The 20,540-nt window shown below is 41.6% G+C and overlaps 1 protein-coding gene across 1 annotated transcript in view; it reads left to right on the top strand.

The window, feature by feature from the left end:
- The first annotated feature begins 11,012 nt into the window (after window positions 1-11,012).
- RTN4IP1 (reticulon 4 interacting protein 1) overlaps window positions 11,013-20,540 on the top strand; it is an 87,426-nt gene continuing 77,898 nt past the window's right edge. The window contains exon 1 of the mRNA XM_066315207.1: window positions 11,013-11,109. The gene's annotated coding sequence lies outside the window, so the exon portion shown is untranslated. The remainder of the gene's footprint in view (window positions 11,110-20,540) is intronic.

The raw sequence follows: 20,540 nt of genomic DNA, 5'->3' as shown, positions 1-20,540 counted from the left end.
CTGTCAGGCACTGCCCAGTGCTCTGCTGCCTTTTACTGTAGTAGCTGGGCTGGTGGAACCCGTGGGAGTGTAGGGGAGGCTTCCTGCCCCTGCCATTGTACCATACAGTACATTCCTCTTAGATTAAACATTTACTGGGGAAAAGTTGGGCTACTGTTGCAGGAATCAATACACCTGCTTCACTTAGCAAAGTGCAGTCTGCAGGGGCCTGCCAAGTGCCACTCCTTGACAGGAACCAGGAGCCACACAAGCGTGTTGGAGCCCTTGGAAAGCTGTGACACGAGCACATCCTCTTCACTCTTCTTCAGGGATTTGATCTGGGTTTTGCTGTTGGCTTTACTGCAGTGGCAAAGGGCAGGGATTCCTCGGGCATGCAGATCTAATTAGGCAGAAATGGAGAAAAAACATGAACAAAACCTCTCTTTATCTGACAATCCAAAGTGTGCTATATAATTAAGAGATATTTAGAATGCCCTAGATGGAAAGAATGAAGGATGAAAATTGCTGTCACATTTGCCATCTGTATTTCAGGCCACATGAGATAAAAATCTAAGAAAAAAATTCTGGACTTTGAATATTTCTCTCCTTTAGATAGGAAATTTTCAGGTACCAGCTTTTCACATAGCAAAGGCAATGTTATTGATACACACAGATATTGGAACCTCATGCTATTTCTTTATTTCTTAAGACCTAATGTTTATGAGGACGAACTGCAGCACATATTGGATTATTAGCTCATAAATAATCAGAGTTGCATGTTTGAGTATTACCAGGCATTTCCATACAGACCAAAGTTGCATCTGATTGGCAGCTGTCCCTTCCCAAACAATAAAACTACTTCATATAATAAAGAAGGAAAATGTTCCTTTTTTTTTTTTTTTTTTTTTTGTTAGAACTCCAAAAGAGAAAATTAGAGGTTTTGACATGGACTCATTTGTAGACTCACAGAAGTTTTTGGCAGTTTAGTAACTGATGTAATGTTTATTCTTTCAAGAGCCTATTTTAAATTGGTTGTCAGGCCATAGTAATTCACATGAATACCAGGAAAATCAGAATGGCTGCAGCACCTCTTTGGGACCACGAGGTACTGAACTATGCTTACAGCTCTGCACAGCTCACAGTGCTTCACACTGTGCCTGTACACTGAGCACACAGGCAGGAGAAGCAACATGACAATTTTCAGGTCGCTGCAGGGCTTAAACTTGGAGTGATCTTCAGCTTTTCCTGCTGAAACCTGTGGATGCTGGTTCTGTACACCTGAGTGGCATCAGAGCAGCCTCCCTGGCTCACCATGCTGACGGCAATGGCTCACTCTGCCACAGTTCTGAGCACAGACCTGTTGTTCTATTTTCCAAAGATTCCTCACAGCTTAAACTGTTTGTACATTGTAAAGCTGGAAGAGGTAAACCAGGCAGATTCTCAGCAAGGCAAACTAATACTAAATAGAAGTGACGTTTTCTACCAGAAAAGAAATTGTTCTTCTGTAGAACTCTAATTATTTTGGAAAATATGTGAATATTTTCCTCCAGAATAGTCCACCCACTCAGAGAAATCCTTGTCTCTGTGCTGTTGTTTTCAGCTGATGCTCCCACTTCTCCTCTTCTAAACATCTCTGGTCACTCCTTGCCATCCAAGGGAATGTTTGTGACCCAGCAGTTCCTCAAGCTCCAGTTCCCACAGCGGCAGTGCCAAGCCCCAGCTGCAACAAGAGTGTGCCCCATCTGCAAGTTTTTCCCCCACAGGTTTATTTTCATGTGTAGGGGTAAACTCTGTTTTTCCTCTGCAGAAGAGAAGAACCTGTGTGTGGGCTGCTGCGTTTGTCACAGCAGAGCAGCTGGCAGGTGGCAACTTGTTTATCTGCAAGAAAAAGAGGAGCTCCTGAGCTTTCCCTGCTACCCCAGCTGCTCCTAGGCTGGGTTGCCTGCAGAAACAGGGTGAGAGTCAGACCTGTGAGAACCAGAGGCTGTCAGGGGAGAAGAGGGGGAGTGGGCAAGGATGAATGAGGGCTGTGGTTGTGCACTCGGGACATGCAGGACTGTGAGGATTTGAGACAGATAAAGAGGAGGGATAGAAAAGTTACGTGTTGATTTGGGTAAACCAGTGTGGAGAGACTAAAGAGGACAGGCAAACACACTATTCTACAATACAATTTCCAGTCCTGCCCTTAACTGACCCTGCTCCTACATCCTACATCCTACATCCTACATCCTACATCCTACATCCTACATCCTACATCCTATATCCCTCCTCCTCTGTGCTTGGCAGAAAGCTCGAACCACACCACGACTGCCTCCCAGTCTCCTGCACCCATCCCTACAGCTGTGTGGTCACCTCTGCCAGGCAAAAGGAGAGCTACAGAAGTCTCCATGGCCCCTGGGTTGCCCCTGCTCCCTGTTTCACACTCAAACCTGGGGAAGACTTGGTGCCTTTGTGTTCTCCTGAGGATGGACACATGCTTATATTCTGGTTTTGGCTGCCCATTACAATGGGAGTTTCCCAGGGTACAAGACTTATCCTTGCCACCCCTCCTGTCTGCTTGGAGTCAGGAATAAGATCTCAACTATATTTTTGAGGCCTTTGTCAAAGTATAATGTTTTTCTCATCACTGCTGGCAGTGCCTGGAAAATTATAGTTGCCACTGTAATCAGCAGGAGTTTCGAGATACTCAGCACTGCTCTAGACGGACCCTGAGGTGTGGGATGCTTAACTAGGCAGTCTGGAAGTCAGACATCTGAAACTGAGCTGGTCACCCTAGTCACTTATTTATACATAAGATAAAGCTCTCATTTCACATGTTTTCCTCTGGCACAGAAGACCTGGGTGGTTCAGCTGTTAAGTGATTTATACTGCAGCCACCAGTGAGTCAAAATCTTCCAGAGATGATGAGTTTGGCAAAATTTACTTTTGATCTTTCTTTAGACTGATAAACTACCTTTGCAGGGAAGGCTGGCCTCACAGTCAGGTGTTCAGGACTGCATTGCATTAAACTGCTTCTGCTATCTACTGCCCTGCTGACTGATGGCAGAGAAAACACATGGTGATTTCTGCTTTTGTCTCCTCAGTTGCACAACACCCTACCAGTCCTTTAGGATTACAGTAGCTGAGTTCTTTGATGTTGCAACTTGAGGCTATTGTAGGTTTGCTTTACTGTATGGTTTTGAGTCCTCTGGAAGGCTCCAGTGAGTTTCCACGCAGATTACAAGAGCAGGATTACTTCAGGAACCCTTTTCTGTGATAAGAAAATGCTCTCAGCAGGGCCTGCCTCTTCAGAAGACAATAGGTTTGCTTGTCAGTATCTGAATGTTTATCAGGTATTCTAGATTCATTAAATGAAATGGAATGGGGCTTTTAGCAGTATTATTAGCAAGATGACTATAATTTAAGAGAGTAGGAGAGTGCTTCATTTCCTACCTTTAGTAATAAACTGGAAATAAAGCATAAATGTCAAGTGGTAATGTAGCAGTGCGCTTAGCAACCAGATGATCAAATGTTAGGAAAATGCCAACAGCAGTAAGTCAGAGCTGCCTGCTTGTGTGTTTGTGTGCATGTAAATAGTCTTTCCTCAACCAGGGCCTAAGTGTTGACAAAGGTTGTTTTGCTCCCGTATTTGTAGTGTTACCAGTCCTTGCTCATGCACTCCTAAGAGTTTTTCTCGATTTCTTTTCCTGTTACATCAGCCTCTCTAAGGTATTACACAATTTTTGTGGCTTTTTACTGAACTATCTGTATTTTATCAATATCTTTTTGAAAATAAGCTACCAGCTCTTACTATGGCATCTGCTCTCATGTGAGCAGTAACAATTGCTCCTCTCCCTGAAACAGCTGCAATTTATAAAGCAAAGAGATTTTTTTTTCCTTCCAGCCATTTCAAGCAGCCTGCGAACACCAAAGGACTGAGCTGCTCCACCAGAGAGCTCCTCCTGTGGCATCCTGTGTAAGTTTTACCCAAGAACATACAGGTAGGAAGTGGTGGTGCTAAGAAGCCATAAACATCTATGGGCATCACGAGTGAAAAAGGGCCCCAAGTTTTTTTTTTCCCAGAGAAAGCATGGAGATTTCTGGAAAACCTGTTATAAATGTAGCACATGCAGAGGGCCTGCTGCTGCACTGCTTCCCAGTGCAAAAGAGGCTGAAAGATAGGGCCTGGGTAAATGCAGTGCCTTGTTTAGGTCTGTGTAAGTGTTGGGTGGATTAAATCATACTCAGCACGTTCTGCTTCGCCCTGCCCCTCCTCCTGTATTGATTTCCTTCATGTGGGGTAGGAGAGCTTTTGTTCTCCTGAGAGCAATAACCCTGGCCCCCCGCTGCCCTCCTGCCTTGGAGCTCAGCCCATGCCCTGCCTGCCTCCTTCCCGCTCCAGCCCTCTTCTCCCAAGAAGGGCCAGGCACATCATCACTGTTTTATGCTGTTATCCATCACCAAAATAAAAGCCAATGCTCCCACTGGCTTCACTGAGCACAGAAATTTGTGTTATTCTAGGGGAGCTGCTATTTAATTTTTTTTTTTTAGAAGGAGATACATGGTTGACTACAGTGTCCTCTGTGTTGTCTTTACTTCCAGTTTCAAGGGAAGGTTTGTGTCATGAAAGTACAGGTGTCATCTGTCAACCCAAAATGAAGCCTGAAACCATGAGTACCAAACATTTTTTCAGTCTTTCATATCACGTGTGCTGAAGGCTGTACTCTTTGGTAATGCCTAGATCTAAGGCAGGAGTTTGATTATTCCTCTTATGGGAAATTCTCAGGGTTCCCAAACCTGCTATTTGTTACTAAATTGTCTAGAATAAAAGAAAAAAATTCTTTTTATGTGAAAAAAAAAATGAAAGCAATCAAAAAGGAAACAAAAATCAAACTGTTCTGATTTTGATGGTTGTCTTGAAAGTTTTGAATATACAAATTTTAAAAGCCTGGAAAAGTTTTACAAACCCTTTTGTAAATGAAAGAGCATATGCTAAAAAACCCAAAAAGAGCAGATGCTACTTCTGAAGGATTGTTTACATTCCAACTTTCTCTCAAAACAAAGCTGTCTGTCCTTTTAAAGAACATTTCCCTAAGAAAATTCTCTTGCAAAGTAAGGAGCTGATGCTCACATTTCCCACCTGTGTTTTGGTTTGCTTAGATCTCCTGAAGCTTTCGGAGGTGCAAAATCAGATGGAAATACCTTGCACATGGACTACTGCATGGCATACATGGACTTGCTTTTCTAGATGAGCACCATTTAGAAGCCACTGGTAGGGATTTTGTAGCTAGATTTTTTGGTAGCTGAAGGCTGCTGGCACAGGTGCTTGCTGGAAATGCTGCATTTGTGGCATGGGAAGCAACATCCCTCTTGGCATGGTCTTCAGGGGAGACCCAATGGAGACACAGTTTTGGCTTGCTAGAAACCAGAGAGGGAGTGGTTTTTAACGAATGTTCTTACTAAAAATATCAGACCTTTAGAGAAAAAGCAGTCTATGAAATGTAATTATCTTCTTCCATGGAGTTAATGAGGAGAGAATAACTGTGGCCACCTCATTCTGCTGTTACTGTTGTTTAAGGCCATATCACCAGCAGCAGCTGACACTGGTGAAATGCTTGTTTCCCGTATTGACTTCCATTTAAATGTTTTGTATCCAGACAATGACCAATTCTAGTTACAGTGATCTGAATATTGCAAGTATAGCTAACTACCAGAATGATGAACTTTTGATGAGAACAAGATCTGTTGGCAGCACATAAAAACGCCTCTCAAAACTACATTTTACAAACTACAAATCGTGAGTAGCATCCCTTTGGGGTCTCTTGCTGGTGACCAGGACAGTGTACACACAGTCCTGTGGGAAGCTGGGGTGTTCTGCTGCCTCAGGTTAAGTCAATTTTTGCCCTGTCAATATGGATCCAATCTGGTCGGAGCTATAGTGCAGCAATTCCCTCACAAACCTGCCCTTGGCACAGGATGGGGTGCACAGCCCAGGCTGGGTTATTCTGTGTAATATCCATGTGTTAACTACTGGGGGGGCACAGATCATGGCATAGTCTTCAATATGCCCGGGGAACTTGGATTCGGGGGTGGGGGGAGGAAATGAGCTTAATAGGAAGCTTGGGAATTTTACCCAGACACTGCAGTTGGGAAGAGATTAAAACATCAAAATATCTGGAGTGCTGATATAAGAGAAATTCCTGGAAGCCTGAACACCACTGCTTTCTGCAACAGTGATTTATTTTTGCTGGCATTTTTGCTGTTAATTCCACTTGTTCTCAATTAATAGTTAATTAATGTGAGTAAAACTGCAGTAGGGAAAAACATCATAATGAGTCTGCTTGCTTTTTCTACTCCCAACCAAAAAGTAATGCAAGCCATTATTTTCTCCTTGATGATTTGAAAGCCCAAATAGTGCATTTGTATACCCTTCGTGTGTTTGTGTGTATTAAATTATAAAATTTGTATACATGGTGGATGGTAATAAAATCAAATTTTAACGATTAATGATCAATTTTGTAAATTTTTCCCCAAATATCTGTGGCTTTGATTATTTTTCTTTTGGATGTAGGAAGAAATTTTTTAGGAATTAGAATCAGCATCACAGTTTGGGAACTTTTCTTCATGTTCACAGCTCACATTTCACAACTCTGGTTTTTGTGTATTTGTTTTGGTTTTTTCAGAAGATTAAAAGTTAATATAACTGACTTCTGACTGGCAATGAATGAGTTTAGTGCAGTTCTTTTCTGTCATTAATTTTAGCCAGTGGCATTTTTGCCAAGATTTCTCTTCACTGCGTTTCTCTTCACTCTCTAAATTGCAATTACTCTCCCAAATGGGAATAAATGTTGCCTATACAAATTCTCCTGTATGGTTTTATGTAGACTTAATTTAACATATTGATCTCATCTCAGTCGAGGCTAGAAGGAGAGCATCTCTCATGTTCTCACATTTTAAAATTAGTTCTGCCAGATCCACTGTGATTAATTTTTCAAGAGAATTTAACTTTCAGAAATAAGGGAACTATCAGAGGCTTCGCCTTAATGAAGCTGTTTCCATTCTGCTCTCCCATGACTGATAGGTTTTATCTTAACTAGTTAAACAAAAATTCTGTGATGAAAAAGGAACTTTAGAGAGAAATAATCTCTTAGGATATTCAGTGTACCAGAATTAGCTCTCTTTTCTAGGAGGCTGAACATGTGAGTATATACATATCATAACTTTTCAGAGGATTTTTTGTCTTACTGCTGTGTTTTGCACAGAACACTGCAACGTTGTTTAATCGGCTTGATATTCTTTCTTAGGAAGATGAATAGATTCACAAAGTTCCAAAGAGGATTTAGATACATTACTAATCACAGAGCTTGGAGACTGGCAGTAGTAAGTTTTAGAAAATCCATAGCAATTTGATGAGACTGCAAGCATAGTTCTGCAGAATTCACTATTTTTGTGTGTATGTGTGTGAGGAGAGAAAGAAAATATTTCTGTCAAATTCTCTGTGAAGAGCATCTTGCTGTGTGCATTGTACATGGGCTGTGTCTAGGATGTCAAGTTTTATTATTTTATAATTTGTAGCTTCTCCTGTCTACCCTTCTGCCCTGTCCCCCTAGTTGCTCCCTTTCTCTGCTCTTCAGGTCATTTGCATACTTGGGTCAGTATCAGTTTTTATACCTCCATTTCACCACTGAACATTTTGCAGGTTTAATGTCTTCATGAACCTGTTAGAAACCCGCCTCTTCAATCATGGTGTGTTGTTTATAGAACCTCTGCTTGTAATTTTCAATCTGGTGTTCAGTGTTGACTCCTTTTCCCTCCAATTCCTTTTACCATATTAAAACATCTTACATATACCTGAAGTTAATATATCAGTGCTATTAATTTAACAACCAAACTTGTAATATTACAAAAAGGTAATTAAATTTCTTTGGTAAAATTGATTTTCCATAAATCTGTATTACTGGCATTACTTGTCTCATCTACTGTTACATCCTAATAACTGTCTTCTGTCACGTTATCAGCTGTATTTTCTTGGATTGTTGCCCAACTGGTGCAGTATTTATTTATTTTAAGTTTCTAAGGTAAGTCTTGGCACAGTATTAGGACTCTTTCCAACCTTTTGTACTTCTCTAATATTCGATGAGCTATTGGTAACTGACATATTGTCTGACTTGCATAATTTCTTGACCAACACTTTTTAATATTTGGATACATTACTTCAGACTTAGAATTTTTTAAAAAAACATTTAAGTTTTGTTTAGATTTAACGATTTATTATCTTTCTCAGTTACAGATGAAATAAAAATTTTCTTACCAGCCTCTGGTTTAACTGTACCATCTGACTTTTTTTTTTTTTTTCAAATTGAAACTCAGCAAGGAGCTATTGTACTTAACTTCCTAAATAAAAGATACAAAACTATTTTAAAACCAAGATAAAAAATTGAGATGTAAGTCAAATAAAGTTACCTGAATAGAAGGCAGAAACAGAATATTTGTATAAACTCACAGAGGGATAATGAGTGTCCAAAAGTCCTGTACTTTCACAGTCATCTAGTAGAAATCTGCTTGTATACCCTTAAGAAAGACTTAAACATGGTCTTATATGTCTGAAAGAGCCTCATCAGGTTAGTGGAAATACAAAATACCCCACTTGCTCTATAACAAATGTGGATTAAGGCAGAGAGTTCTTTGCTGTGAGATACAGTTCCCAGTGAGAAAGTGCCAGCAGGAGGCAAGGGTGGAAGAGTTTGCGAGTGAGTTTAGAAGATTCAGTGTTTCCTGCCCAGAAGGGAAAGGGCTCCTGGGGCACCTACCCAGCGCTGATGGGGAGGAATGAGAGGAAATTAGGAAATACTACAACTTTGTGGTTGGCTTCCCACTGAGGGGCAGGTGGCATGAACCACCAAGTTTGCAAAGGAAGGAGGATAATGGTATTGCAAGTACTGAGAAGCCCTCAGGGTGCATTGCAGCCTGCAGTCCTTTGGACCAGCAGGGTGGGAACTGTGCTACTGCCACGTATCCATTGTGATAAACACACAAAAATGAAACCATTCAGGACATGGAGGGGAGAAATGTCACTCTGCAGGTCTCTTTCCCAAGCCCTTGGATGTGTTTCTTGTAGGTCAAGTGTACAGTTTAGAGGGATAAATAGATGGTGAGGAAGAGAGAGAGAGGATTCTTTATGGCTTGCTCTCTTCCTCATATAGCATCTCATCTTCCTTACCTAGGTAACAAAGCAGAGAACAGAGTAGTTTTGTGTTTTCTACCCAGGGACAGCATACTAGTGGAATAAAGCTCTGCAGCCTAAGGTAAATATAGTTTTGTAATTAAAAGTGGTTTTACAAAGAAATTCAGAAAACAGGAAATTAGACTTCTCCTGGAAACCAGCCCTTTCCTCCTCTTGCCCCAGCTAATTTAAACACATTGACCAATTCCAGCCTTGTCTGACAGCAAGATTTGAGGAATTAGGCTCCTGCTGACTTTGTCAAAAGAGTTGCTGTGAGCAACCATCCCGGTCTGATGGAAGCTGCAGCACAGGCACAGCCCTTGTTAGCCATCAGAGTCCATGCTGTTGTTTACCTACATAATGTGAAGCACAGTACATTGGGTTCCCATGTACCTCACAGAACTCCTACCTCTTGCTCTGTTTATTCCACATCCTATGGTTCTTAATCAAACACATTAATTATGAAACAATTTCCTGTTTGTTCCTTAATTTACATCATTACCTGGATCTGAACATGAAATTGTACTGACCCTTTTTCATTACAGAAGAAATTTTATTGATAAATACCTCTGAAAGGGCGTAGTTAAGTTTGCCTGTAAACATTTTTTGTGCTTGTTGATGCTCATGCTACATCACTCTACCCTGAAATGCTCTTGGGGAGGTGGGCTGGTCACTCATCTGCTCCATTGATAACTTTTTTTGGGATGAAGTGTGGGAGGTTGCTTTTACTGGTCAAAAGCTGATCTACCATCTGCAAGATTTTAGAAAAGATGCTGTCACAAATGGTTTACAGTTCCTTTTCTAGTATATTCATTAGCATCCCTGAAAAGAAAAGGGAGTTCAGATCACAGGAATCACAGTCCCAAACACTCCCAAGAAGACAAACTGATTTGTTTTCTAGGGCAAATGCTTATCTAGGTTTAATTCTTCAATTATATTGAAACTCGGATTTGTAATACATCATAATGGAACAGTTGTAGAAGTCTTGTGGCCAAACACAAGCTGCCCTTTGTCCAGGTGCCTTGTTAAAATGACAGCAGGGTCACCTGGACACCTTTTTAGAGGCAGCGAATTGGTGTGAATTACCAATATCACGTGAACACTTCCTGTATCCAGCTGGGGATGTGAGAGGAGGAAAGAGGGGGCTGCATGAACCCTTCACAAGGGCTGTGCCCTTCTCAGGACTGAGCCCAAGCCTACTGCAATTCTGCACCTGCTGCAGATGCTGCCTCATTGGAATAGAATCATCTTCGGTCACATTGCCCTCATTGCATCTCCACTGTCACTGAGGTTCATATGCAAATGGCTATGGTAGCAAGAGCCCTATTAGAAGTATTTTCTTACTCTCTGTGTCACTTATTTAAGGGAAAGTGACTTTTTAAAAAAAAATGTAACAGCTTCTTTGAAACCCTCGGTACCTTATTTACTAAATACCCCCAAATTACTAAAACTTCTCCACATGCCTAATGTGTTCTTTCAAGGATAACTTTTCCAAAGTGTAGAATTCAGCTGAGTTACCATCAAAGCAGTAAAATCCAGTATTTCAATGTTGCTGTTAAGACTTTATTAAGTCATTAATTGTTCTAGTGCCAGCAGGGTATCCTGGCGAATTTAAAGAACGAAGGCAGTTATTTTGTAATATGCACATTCCAGGACATTTAAATTATTGACCAGGTACATAAATAATTGATGGCTCACAAAAGTATCACTGTAAGAGCCCTGGAAAGCATTGCATTCATTTGCCAGGGAGGTGGTGGGGTCAGGACTTGTGTAGGGAATAATGATTCATTCTTTCCTTCCCCACTCGGATGCCATTACCCTGCTCAGCTGCGTGAACAGGACGTTTAGGCTCCAGCCAAGGAGCAGCACTTGACGCATGCACTGAGTATGAGGAACATTGTGTAAAGGTGCCTGCTAGTGACAAACACGTGAGTCTGTTTTCATTTCTGTCCTACCCCCAAGACACAGTGGCCTTGGGAATGAGGAAACTGTGAATTTCTGGAAGTACAAGCTGACGAAAAGAAAACGACGGTGTCCATTAAGGAAAACTGACCCTTACATGTCACCCTCTTGCTGCCCCTGCTTTGTCTCATGCCTCCTGCAGCCCCAGCATCTCTGTCCTGGCACAGCCATCACAGGCAGGATTCCACTAAATGCAGTGCCATGGCTACTTGGGATGGCACAGAGGTGTCAGCCCTGGGGGAAAGGTCTGGGAATCTGCCTCATATGCAGCCTGTGTGGAGTGCAGGAACTGAGGTGGTTTTGGCTGTGGATTACAAACAGCAATGCGGCCACATTTAGAGACCTTTAATGCCAGGCTCTCCCAGTCAAGGAATGTCAAACCACTGGTGGCATGACAGCAAGCAGTGGTCCCTAGGCAGTGCTCTACACAGGCAGGATGAATCCTCATGCCCCCAGTGGGCTTGGCACAGGGCTTGCCAGGGCTCTGTTTGGGTCTCCTTTGGGGCCAGGTGAGGGACGAGCATGGCTGTGAGCCAGCTGCTGCTCAGTGTGGTGCCTGGTGCCTCCTGACATCCCCTTGCCCCTGAGGTGGTGCAGGAAGCAGCATCAATGAGCTACGGATCCACAGCACCACACGTGAGCAAAATCCATACCGCACAGTTTAGAAACATGAAAATATTTGTGAAGTTGACTGGAAAGATGTAATACCCAAAAGCATATAGGTTACTTGAGAGGCAAAAGTCCTCTGTGCACTCTCTTGAGTGGGAAATCCAACCCTTTTCCTAAGAGCTCTTGTGGATGCTGTTGGAGCCATGCCCACACAAATATTGAAACATTTTTTAAAGCTATCAGCCAAGTCATCAGTTACTTAGGCTGATGTTTTTCCTTACCCAGCTTTCGCCACAGGCTTGCTGACCCTTTTTTTCATATACCAAAACAGAAGAAGGGGGGCATGGAAACATGAGAAGTGATGGGTGACCTAGAAGAAGAGACACAAGAACATGATGAAAGGTGACCTGAGCTCACTCTGGGCCGTGGGGTGCTCCAGCAAAGGGTGAGCAGAGCAAGGAAAGGCCAGTGGGAAGCCCAGAAGAGGGAACACCAAATGAGGCTGGAAATCCTTATTCAGGAGGAAGACATAGTGTGTCCTTCCTTGCCAAATGAGAAAAAGAAACAATTTAAAAGTCAGGAACAGTGTGAAAAGGTGAATTGTAAAGAAAGAGCCTGAGCCTTGTGGAAGGAGACAGTCCCTGAGGGTACAAGGAGCTGCAGCAGCCTGAGACAGGGCTCTCCTGGGGTGAAGGAGCCTCACCATCCACCTTCCTCATGGAACAGATGTGCTCAGCACTGGTTATGACCCTCTTAAATCTCTCTAGATTGGCTTCCCCTTTGGCCTTTAAACGCAACACTCCAAAAGAGACTTAAAGGAGTGCTGGAAAGAATGGAATTATGTCTGCTGTCTCTCACAAGTGGCAACCCTCTCAGTGTGCCCCAGGCACAGCTTCATGCTACTCATACATGGGAAAGTTTGGACCCATTTTACTGCTCAGGTCCTTTGTCAATCCTTGTTTTGCACTTAATTTCTCTCCTTCTGCAGTGCAGCATTAGCACTTGTCCGTGCTGAATTTCTTCATAGTGAAGAAGGTATTATTGATCAATTTTAGCTCTAACTCTGCCCTTCAAGGCATTTGCAACCTACAGTTTGTTGTTATCCACTCTGTGTACCATCATTTAGCTGTTGATAAAAACATTGAGTGAAAGAGAGCTGACAGCCTCTCTCTCCCCATCTGACAGTGACTCACCAATAGCCCCTGTGCTGAAAGCAGGTTTTCATCTCCTTTTGCCCATACCTGAGGCTGGTTACAGCTGGACCATGTTGCTAAAGCTTGTTTATGAGAGTGTCATGTGAGATGATTGTAAGCGATGTATATAGCTTCCCCCTCAGCCACCAGGCTTATTAGCTTGTCAGAAAAGGACACCAGATTCATCTGGTGTAAGTTTTTGGCAAAACAGAATTATTTGGGTTTTTTGCTTGTTTCCCTTGTCATCTTGTGGGCACATGTGGACTGATTGTTCCCTTGTTTACTGGGATATCAGTCAGTCTGTTCTGGCATTCCCATGCCCTTCTTTGTATCAAATTTGCCTTCTGCAGACCTCCCCTCTCTTCCACACAGTGTTGAAAATAACTGGTGGTGATTTGAGATTTTGTTGGCGTGGTATATTATAATGAAACATGCTCATGTAAAACCTACCACCTAGGGAAAGGTTGGGTGATGTCTCAGACAGGGTCTCATAGAGTTTCAACAATTGACAGGTCTTCCTCAGTTCTGGGAAGGTCAGTGGTTGCTCACAGTAAATAACCCAGATGTAGATGAGAAATAACCTCATGGATGTGAGAAATGGGGAGGGGAGAATTAGGATTCTTAATGGCAGCAGTGTTTCTGACAAGCTGATAGCATGGTATATAGCAAAATGTAAAGAAAGCTGCTGCTGTGAGATGGTGAGTCTTTCTGGTAGTCTTTCCTTTTGCTGACTGCTGCTTGCAGGTACAAAATGAGAGGGATGACATAAGCCTCCCTTTTCAGAAACGTTTTCATTTCGGAAGACCTTAGTTGCTCTGTTCTTTAGGGGGTTATTTTCTCAATCCTGGTTAAGGATGATAAACAGAAATTCATCAAAGCCAAAGAGATCAATGCCATTTGTGTTTCCTCTGGGTCTCTGATTCCTCCTAGACCTAGGGATTCAGCTGGGGGCAGACATGACTGCAAGAGTATCAGGAGCAAAGATAACTCTATATTTTAAATGTTTAAAGAGACTGAGATAATTTTGAAGTCAGATAGCTCTCCTATGCTTTTGAAGATCTTTTCTAATTTGAAGTGCTCTAATATATAAACCCTATGTATTTTAAGAAAATTGGAAAATAGATGTAATTTAATGTGTCTGTCTGAACATCATCACCTTGCTAAATCCAAGCCAGGCACCCTAAGATTTATTTATATCAGTTGAGAGAAATAGGCCCCTTGAGAAGGTAATTCGTCAGACCCACCTAATTTACCTCACTTTGTGAGTCATTCTCTTGAGGTATCTGTAGTTCTCTGTTGTGTGTATCTGAAGATTAGGATCATGGGGATAACTTCAAGATGTTCATCTTAGATAAAACAACTGTTAACCAGCAGGTCTGAACTTGCTTTCAGAAAGAGTAAGAGTTTTGGGGTTATTTCAGTCTTTGATTTAAAAAAGGACATTACCAACAGTTATAGGAGAACCAGTGAAAGCAAATTTATTTGCCTTAGCTACAAGCTGTTGGGCTTTGGAGAATTCAGGAATATTCAAATTTCATTTTTCTGAAAGGCAAACTAATTACTATTGTCAATTTTATTGTTATAAAGCTTCGAGCAAATACAAAAGCATTCAAAGATCAGTCACTCATGTTTTGCATTCAGTACTGAAGTAACTGAACATTTGTTTTCCTGATCTTTTATGCCCACTTTATTGTCATATGTTGTTTGACATTCAGGAAATAACACAATGTTTTAATCAACAATGTAAGATTACATTAAAACTTGATGGCCCATGGCTTAATGGCAAAACTGAGTAATTAAAGCTGTGGTGGAAGTAATAGTTGGAGGCAAGTTCTGGTAAGATTTCTCCTGCAAACAAGGAAACTTCCAGGACTTACCTACCCACGTCCAGGGACACAGAGGTGGAGGAGCCATTTGTACTTCTTTCCTTTGTCCTGGTGTGTGTAGTGAGCCTGCCAGACCTTCAAATTGTCATGAGTGGTGTAGTACAGCATCTTTCCAAAATGCAGCCCATGCTGATGGCAGTGAGACTGTTACCTAGCTTGCCAGACATGCTACCCTTTGGACAGGTAGTCCTGTAATTGGGATAAATGACAGCGAGGATACTCGTACTGCTAAATCTTGAAGATGCTTCTGGTTCAATCAGAGGCAAACTCTGCTCTGACCACCTCCACACAGGTATCATGTGTCTCTGACAAATTAGCAGAAGGATTTTCATTACAACCAAGAAGAAAATCCATACTGAAACAACCTGCATGAGATAGGTCACCTGTTATGTCCTGGAGCTCTCTTCCTCCTCTCTTACTGTCACAAGTCAGCAAATACATCAGCTGTGAAAGTTGCCATAATCTTCAGCTTTGCTGTCACGTCCAATATAAACCATGACTTGAATCTTGTGTCTAGAGTGTCTGGTTTGTAACATCTTCCAGTGCGTGTGTAATAAGGTAAAAACCACTTCCGGTACTTTGGAGAACATTACCTTCCCAGAAGTGTCATCCCCACGCTGACCATGAAGGTCTCTCAGTTTCACCCACCGTACGCAGCAGTCAGGAAAGGGAGCAGCACATGAAGGAAGGAAGAGCGTCACTCCATTTTCTGTCTCCTGGCTCTGTTTCTCACAATGCCATCACCTCACAAGGTGACATGGAGGTGGTGTTTGAAGTGGTTATGGAGGAGTTTGAAAACGAGAGCTTTGAAACCAATGCCCGTGTGGCAATGTCCTTTGAAGGAGTCAAGGAGTGAGGTGACATAAACATTCCTCTCTGAGGACAGTGAGTCACAGAGCTCTGAAATTTGTCTGGATCTTAGAAAGAATCAAGAGGAGTGAGCCTGAATCATAGATGTGCTGGACGATGCCTCAACACATCTCTGGGGCTGCATTTCGATCAGAAAATTGAACCTAGTGCTTAGAGATCTTTCTTTGTGAAATGTAAAATTACTTACTAGAAAATCTCTCTGTATAATGTTTCTAATCCCTCTATAGAATTGAATATCCATTAATTTTGCATCTGAAAAATGGCTTTTTAAACTGTTAAATGTAAGACATAAGGTATTTAGTGCAGAGGTTTGAATGTCCTGCAAGTTCTTTTCCTCTTCCATAGGGCATTTTTTTGACAGAGTTCACTCGTTTTACAGAAACACAGAATCACAGAACAGTTGTGAGGGACATCTGGAGATCACCAAGTCCATGGCAGGGTCTCCTAGGGCAGGTGACACAGGAATTCATCCAAGTGGGGTTTTGAATCTCTCCAAAGAGGGAGAATGCAGAATGTCCCTGGGCAGCCTCTTCCAGTGCTCTGCCACCCTCAGTGTAAACAAGTTTTTCCTCATGTTGAGGTGGAGCTCCTTGAGTTCTTTGTCCTGTCGCTGGGCATGACCAAAAAGAATCTGGCAACATCCTCTTGATGCCTACCTTGGTGATGTTTACATGCATTAATGGGATCCTCTGTCAGTCTTCTCTTCTCCAGACGGACCAGGCCTGGCTCCTGTGGTATTTCCTGATAAGAGAGATGATCCAGACCCCTCATCATCTCTGTGGCCTCTGCTGGACCACTGATTTCAACTGGTTTCCAAGATGATTTGGACACGTGTGTAGATCTTATGGATCATTAAGGGGAAAAATAAAATCCTAAGCAAAGTATATTGTTCATGTAGTGTTTGCTTCCAGTTGTACCTTCTTCATATTAAGTTCTTTGTTTTTCAAAAGGAATAATGTGATTGCAGTAGCAGTACTATGGCGCGCAAAAAAACCCCCTGCAATCCATATCCCTTTTGTGGCTCAGTGTAGAATGATTCTAAAGGAGCAGATATTTATTTCTGTACCCAAATCCAACCTCATGGTACTTGCTTTGGGAATTAGAATAACTTTCTTAAACTTTTTTTTTAAGATATTGTTCTTGGTCTATAGATAGACTAAATTAATTTGGGTCCTACAGGGTACTTCTCAATTAACTTGTAAAAATAGAATTTTTCTGTGTTACAGCATAAAAACTATTCTAAGTAGTAAAAAATAATGCAGTCCTTTTTTTTTTTCCTTTATGGGGTATAGTTTTTGTCCTCTGTCTGTATGTTTCTGCTGGCTAATAAATAGGGAAGAAAGAACCACATGTCAGGATCCTTGAGGCCTTTCTTTTAGAGACTGAGCCCTGAAGGTGGGGTCCCTCAGTAAAATAGCTTTGTTCTCTTCACGTGCACACTAGAGATACTCTGCAGCCAGTCTTCAGTTTCTGTATTTAATTTGAAATGGACAGAAGAGACAAAAAGTAATTTTGAACTGATATTTACAGCACAGTTCACCTCATCAGTATGTAGGAGCAGAGGTGAGAAGAAGCCCACACTTACCTCAATCAAAAGATTGCCCTGGCTGCAATAGCATTCATTCGTTCATTCATGTCGCTCCTTGTCCAGAAAGATCATTCAGGAAAGAAAAAACTGATTTAGAAGACAAAGATAAATGCATTTACCTAGCAACTAATTGGATTTATTCCAGTACTTGCTGAACCTCCTGTGGAGCAATTCTTATTGATTTGTCATGGAACCTATCAAAAGACCTTTTCCAACTATGGATGTGCTGTATGTGAGACTGAAACTGGTGAACCCTATCATGCTCTGTTCCTGGAAACCTTTTTGCTCCTGAGACTGAAAGAAAACATTAAGGAGTTTATTATTTTCATGTCCTTTTCACATGCTGTTATCTCTTAGCTCAAATAATTTAGATGCTTCCTAAGTGAAGTTGGCAAAGTCTTCAGAGTGGGAGAAATTATTTACTTGTGTGTGCAGGTTTGCTACCAGGCTGTATTCCAAAAAATAGCCATGCTAATTATGAGCCGAGATAAGGTCTACAGTCTGGCTAAGTTAATCATAAACTGAGTTCTGCCTTTCACAACAGCGTTAAAAAAAATAAAACAACCCAAAACCAACAAAAACACCTCAACTCCTTTTGTAATTCCGACCAAAGTTTTAACAGGAAAGGATTAAGGGTGCTTGTTCTGAGAGTGACTGTACAACCAAGTGCTCCTGTGCATGCAGAGCTGCGGTCAGGCTTTGCCTAATGATCTCAGAAGGCTCTCTTGTAATGGCCTGATAGCATTAATTTTTGCTCTGAGACCATTTAGATGTCCATTCTGATAAGTAAGCAGATTCCAGGAAGGCAACCCCTCCTCCACTGCTGTGTTTGGAGAGTTATTCAACCAAGAATGGGAAAAACACACTGAGAGCATTGCGAGAAGAATATTGAATGGTCTAATTGAGGGAGAAAGAGTGAGCGGTAAAGCTGATGTAACAGAAATGATGGGAAGAGACATGTCTGAAAATACTTGAAATTTATGGTGTTCTCACTTTTCTTTCTTTTTTTTTTTTTTTTTTTTTTTTTTTTTTTACTCTAGAGCATTGTGATTTACATTCAAACAGCCTGGTAGGTTTAAATTTTAAATGAAGCTTGCTTAGAATTATGAATAAGGCCATTAAGTATTGCCTTAATAACCTTTTATTGCATGGAACAGCTTCTATAATTGCAACAGGGAAAAGAACTTCAAGCATTTGCATTTGAGTGATTGATGGGCAATTTACAATGTTTGTTTTCTATTTTCTGGGGAGAAATGAAAGGGCCCTAATTCTGTTGTTGACATTTGTTTTTCTCTAATGGTATTTTGAGAATCCAGTCCTATTGATCAGGCGTGCAGAAAAAGTAGCCAGTGGGTTTGAAGCATGGAAGAGGGAAATCACAGAATTTCTCGGGATGAGAAATGTGGATCTAGTTTGGGCAATGTAGTCTGTGCACACTTACAGCTGCTCTGTAGGGTTGTCAGCTCCACTGGTTTTACTAGAGTTGCACCTTGCTTTTGATTTTAAGGTTGTAACAACCCAGACACCAACCCTGAACACCAGATAATTCCCCAGGGTCAGGAAATGAGAAATAGGACTGAAAAACGTCCTTCAAAAAAACACGTTGCAATATCTTTACAGGGGGAAATACACAGTCCACTCGTAAGTGTGACTGCTGAACCAGAGCAAAGACTACACAGAATAGGAAGGGCAGATTGATTGGCATCATCCTGGTGCTGCAAAGTGTCATTTAAATGCAGAAACTCAGATTAAAACATTGCAGTGAATCAGAACCCCAGCTGACATAAGTTATGCTAGGAGTTTGACTTGATACTTACAATGCTGGCTCTAAAAGTCTTGATGGATTTCACTTTCCACTCCAACTTCCTTCAGGTCAAGTTATGATTTACTGGTGCTGCCCTTGCAGTCTTTGTTGGTGGATAAATATTGTGAGTGTTCTTAGCCAGACAGTTTTCAAAAGCACAAAATATTTTTTAATGTTTTAATTGAGTTTTGGCCAAAAAAGAGAAAAGCAGAAAAGAAACTAAAAGCATGAGGCAGCACAAGACAGAATACCAGTATTAAAATTCCCTTAATGCAGGCGAATTTCTTATAACAAATGCTCTGGTCAAATAGGAGCTTGAAGTAGTCCAATGTGAAGGTGGCAGAGAGTGAAGAACAACAAATGAAAGGCATCTACAGTGATAGAAATGGTGTTTGGTAAGGCACAAACCAGAAACTTAAAATTCCTTTGAAACAGATTCCAAGAAGTCTCAGGAACTTGGGAGCTTATGTTTATTTATAACACACTGTGTTTTCTGAAGGAGCTCAGAACTCAATTAAATGTGATCCACAACCTCTTGTTTATGTATTTGGAGCGCAGGAGGTTTCAACTGCGACACCAATTTTTGAAAGTGCTTCAGAAGAGATCTGGGATACGATGGATAAATAAATAAATACATCTGCTATGTCTGTAGCAGGAAAACCATTAGGACCTGGACCAAAGAAAAGAATACACATGGGCAAATATGATATATAGGGGATGAGCAAACACTGCCAAAGCTTCTTCCTCAGAAACATGTTGGAGGTGCTTTCCTGAAGAGTTCAGCAGCGATATTGCTATAGGAGATCCAGCTGCTCAGCTAACAAAAGGCATGCAACAAGGTTTTAAACCAGGCTGCTGTGGACATTCATCTTTGAGATGTATGACTAGCTAGATGAAGAGGAAATAAGAAGTTAGGAGTCCTGGAGAATTTTCACACTGAACTCCAGCCAGCAGAGATAAATATAGCTTTATGTTGGGAGACAGTGGTGCTCAAGGTCAGTGAAAGCTCTGAACAAAGTGATCAAATGACCAGTAAGATTCTCAGGATAGCAAAGGTAAGGGCTAAATGTGAAGGATCTCCAAATTCTGTGTGATGAAATAGCAGGTAAAATTCAACATAGATAAATATCAAGGAGGCAAAACCCACTGCAAGTTTTATAGTGTTGGAATCTGAGCTGCCCTTTTTGAAAAGAGACATTGGGGTTATTGTAGACATTGCCAGGAAACTTAGGAAGGGGGAACTAAACAGATGAGGGTTTTTTTGGCCATCATCTTGTTGCATACTCCTGCTGTACTCCACCTACCCCATTCCAGCTCCTTGAAAAGGTATAATAGAACTGGGAAAGGCAGAGAAGAGAGAGTGAAAGGCAGAGAAGGGCCACAAGCAAACAAGGAATGACTAAATAGCCACTTTTTAACCTGTGAGCAAGGTGACTGAGTCTGGCGG

Source organism: Sylvia atricapilla, chromosome 3, assembly GCF_009819655.1.
Source record: "Sylvia atricapilla isolate bSylAtr1 chromosome 3, bSylAtr1.pri, whole genome shotgun sequence".
NCBI lineage: Eukaryota > Metazoa > Chordata > Aves > Passeriformes > Sylviidae > Sylvia > Sylvia atricapilla.
This window is presented reverse-complemented; position numbering and strand designations above follow the sequence as displayed.